Here is a 4,791-nt window from a genome sequence, read left to right as displayed (position 1 = left end):
GGATCATGGGTTCTATCCCTGGTTAGACAACTAAGATCCTACAAACTGTGTGGAGGGACAAAATATATGTAAAGAATAGCAAAATATATCTTCTCCAAATTTTATGTTATATATACTTCATAAACAACTGTGTTGAATTAATCACACAAAAAAGGATTTAGTGTTTTCTACAAAGGTCCATCTGGTCAAGGCTATGGTTTTTACAGTGGTCATGTATGGATGTGAGAGTTAGACTGTGAAGAAAGCTGAGTGCCGAAAAATTGATGCTTTTGAACTGTGTTGTTGGAGAAGACTCTTGAGAGTCCCTTGGACTGCAAGGAGATCCAACGAGTCCATCCTAAAAGAGATCAGTCCTGGGTGTTCACTGGAAGGACTGATGCTGAAGCTGAAACTCCAATACTTTGGCCATCTCATGCAAAGAGTTAACTCATTGGAAAAGACCCTGATGCTGGGAGGGATTGGGGGCAGGAGGAGAAGGGGACGACAGAGGATGAGATGGCTGGAAGCCATCACCGACTCGATGGGCATGAGTTTGAGTAAGCTCTGGGAGTTGGTAATGGACAGGGAGGCCTGGCGTGCTGCGAATCATAGGATCGCAAAGAATTGGACACAACTGAGTGACTGAACTGAACTGAACTGAACTGACTGAGTACAGGTTAAAAGAGACTAAAAGTCTTTTCTCTCCTGGTTGTTGGAGATCTGATCATACACAGTTCAACCTGACTGAAGATATTTTAGTTGTTAACTAATGAAATACAATACCTCAGAAATATATATATATATATATACACACACACACACACACACACACACACACACACACATATATATATATATATATATATATATATATATATATATATATATATATATAGGTTCCTTGTGATATGTTACTTCAAGGGAATAAATAATCCAAGAATTATTGAATATTTATAGACATTCTTCTAAATGTAATAAATGAATTAGCTCACTTTCCTACATCAAATCTAGGAGGTATGTGTTATAATTTTATCTCTATTGAAGAGAGAGGAATAAGATACATGGACATTAAGTAGCTTTCGGAATGACAGAGGACATAGTAGTAGAGTGGCATTTAAGGTCAGGCAACATTAATTTCCCTGGTGGCTTAGATGGTGAAGAATTCACCTGCAATGTAGGAGACCCAGGTTCAATGCCTGAGTCGGAAAGACACCCTGGAGAAAGGAATGGCAACTCACTCCAGTACCCTTGCCGGGAGAGTTCCATGGACTAAGGAGTTGGCAGTCTACAGTCCATGGGGTTGCAAATAGCCAGACACAACTGAGAGACAAATACACACAACATAGTTTTAGAGAGCATCTTTCTGGTGAGATATTTTGCCCTTATTCAAAGGAAACTCAAACAGTTTCCCAAGACATATATACATCCAAGAGCCTTATACATATGTTGTAGTCTGAATATGTGTCCCCCACAAATTCAAATGTTGAAGTTCTAGCCTCTAGAACCTCAGAATGTAACTGTAATAGAGACAGGTCTTTGAGCAGATAATTAAGGTAAAATGAGATCATTTGTGTTCGACATAATTCAATGTGAGTGAGATACCAGCTGAAGGTATGCAGAGAAAACGCCATGGAGGGGACACAGAAAGAAGACTGCATTATACAATTCAAGGAGAGAGGCCTCAGAAGAAATCAAATCTACTGACACATTGATCTTGGACTTCTAGATTCCAGATCTGTGAAAAGATAAAATTCTGGGTTTTTGTAAGCCACCAGTTTATGGTATTTTATTACTGCATCCCTACAAAACTAATAAAGTATATGTGTACTAACTTTTTCAGGGGAAATACCTAAATACACAAGCACAGTAACATCTACTAACTTAAGGAAATTGTATCTCATTAATAATAATTTGCTACTACAAACAAAACCCACTTATTTCTTTAGAGATATAAAATAATTCACAAAGGAAAATATTCTGAGCTAAATTTTAAGTGCTCTTTTGGTACTCATCAAGCATTAACAAATGACAATTAAATAGTTAACAAGCCTATGTCAATGACTTACAATTGCACTCATTTCACATGCTAAAGTTATGCTCAAAATCCTTCAAATTAAACTTCAGCAGTACACGAACTGAGAACTTCTAGTTCTACAAGCTGGACTTAGAAAAGGGAGAGGAACAAGAGATCAAATTGCCAACATTTGTTGGATCATACAGAAGGCAAGAGAATTCCAGAAATACTTTTGCCTAATTGGTTACATGAAAACCTTTGACTGTGTGGGTCACAACAAACTGTGGAAAATTCTTAAAGAGATAGGAATATCAGACCACTTTACCTGTCTCCTAAGAAACCTGTATGCAGATCAAGAAGCAACAGACATGGAAAAATGAACTGGTTCAAAATTGGGACAGAAATACTACAAGGCTGTATATAGTCACTCTGTTTAACTTATTTGCAGAGTACATCAGGGAAAATGCCAGGCTGGACTTATAAGCTGGAATCAAAATTGCCAGGAAAAATATCAACAACCTCAGATATGCACATGATACCACTCTAATAGCAGAAAGTGAAGAGGAACCAAAGAGCCTCTTGATGAGGGTGAAAGAGGAGAGTGAAAAAGCTGGCTTAAAACTCAACATTCAAAAAACTAAGATCATGGCATCTTGTTCCATCACTTCATGGCAAATGGGGAAAAAAATGGAAACAGTGACAGACCTTATTTTCTTAGTCTTCAACATCAATGCAGCCATGCAATTGAATTTGACTGCAGCCATGCAATTGAATTTGACTGCAGCCATGAAATTGAAAGGCATTTGCTCCTTGGAAGGAAAGCTATGAGAAGCCTAGACAGCATACAAAAAATCAGAGACATCACTTTGCCAACAAAGGTACCTATAATCAAAGCTATGGTTTTTCTAGTAGTCAAGTCCAGATGTGCGAGTTGGACCATAAAGAAGACTGAGGGCCGAAGAATTGGTGCTTTTGAAATGTGGGGCTGGAGAAGACTCTGGAGAGTCCCTTGGACTGTAAAGAGATCAAATCAATCAATCCTAAGGGAATCAACCCTGGATATTCATTCAGTTCAGTTCAGTTTAGTTCAGTCACTCAGTCGTGTCCGGCTCTTTGTAATCCCATGAATTGCAGCATTCCAGGCCTCCCTGTCCATCACAAACTCCCAGAGTTTACTCAAACTTGTGTCTATCGAGTCGGTGATGCCATCCAGCCATCTCATCCTCTGTCGTCCCCTTCTCCTCCTGCCCCCAATCCCTCTCAGCATCAGGGTCTTTTCCAATGAGTCAACTACTCGCATGAGGTGGCCAAAGTATTGGGGTTTCAGCTTTAGCATCATTAGGAGGATTAATTCTAAACGAGAAACTCCAACACTTTGGACACCTGATGATAAGTGCTGACTTATTGAAAAAAAATCTTGATGCTGGGAAAGATTGAAGGCAGAAAAAGAAAGGAATGGCATTGGCAAGGTCTAGCATGCTGCAGTCCATGGCGTCGCAAAGAGTCAAACACAACTTGGCAACTAAACAACACCCCCACCACAACAATGTCAATGACTTACAATCATTGACATCAATATTCCACCATTTACATTACCACATTTCATTTGGATTTATAATAGTTCTGAAAGTATGAAATGAGTTGTAGTCAAAATTGATCAGATAGGAGGGGAGGATCCACTTTACGACTCCATTTAAGGTATTATTAAGTAATGTAAAAACTATTTGAAATGAAATATATATTGACAAAAATGTATCTGTGGGTAAAAACATTATAATTTCATGAGAGCTTAGTTAACTTGCTGATGTTTTATAAACATATTCTCATCTACTCTTCACCATTATCATGTGGAGTTGATATGACTATTATTTCAATTTTACATATCTTACCTATTGTCAAACTAAGGCTTAAACCATTTAAGAACCAAAACCACAGAATCAGGGGAAAAAAAAAAAAAAAAACCCTTTTAACTCATACTCAATTAATCCACAAAAAAAAAGGAGACAAACACATACAAAGGTTAAAATATAGTCTCTTCATAAGTGCGACTAGAAAAACTGGAGAGCTATGTGTAAAAGAAAGAAATTAGAACGTTCTCTAACACCATATACAAAAATAAACACAGAATGGCTTAAAGATCTAAACATCAAACCAGGAACCATAATACTCCTAGAGGAAAACAAGCATAGGCAGAAAACACTTTGACATAAATCACAGCAACATATTTTTGATCCATCTCCTAAAGCAAGAGAAATAAAGGCAAAATAAATAAATAAGACCTAATTTAATATAATTTAAATTATTTTGCACAGCAAAAGAAACTATCCACAAAATGAAAAAAAGAAAAAAGAAAAAAACCTACTGAATGGAGAAAATATTTGCAAATCATATGACCAAAGGAATTACTGTCCAAAATACATTAACAATTTATACAACTCAACACCCAAAACCAAACAACCCAATTAAAAATTGAGCAGAAGACCTGAACAGTCATCTTTTTCCAAAGAAAATATGCAGGTAGCCAACAGGCATGTGAAAAGATGCTCAAAATCGTACTCTGGTATATATCTGACCAAAAATACAAATTCAATAAGGTATATGCATTCCAATGATCATAGCAGCATTATATATGATTGCCAAGACATGAAAGTGCCCACCAATTGATAGATAAAGAAGATGTGAGATATATAGATATATAAGCTCCCCTGATAGTTCAGCTGGTAAAGAATCTGCCTGCAAAGCTGGAGACCCCGGTTCGATTCCTGGGATGGGAAGATCCCCTGGAGAAGGGATAGACT

This window comes from Dama dama, chromosome 1 (genome assembly GCF_033118175.1).
Source record: "Dama dama isolate Ldn47 chromosome 1, ASM3311817v1, whole genome shotgun sequence".
In the NCBI taxonomy this organism is placed as follows: domain Eukaryota; kingdom Metazoa; phylum Chordata; class Mammalia; order Artiodactyla; family Cervidae; genus Dama; species Dama dama.
This window is presented reverse-complemented; position numbering follows the sequence as displayed.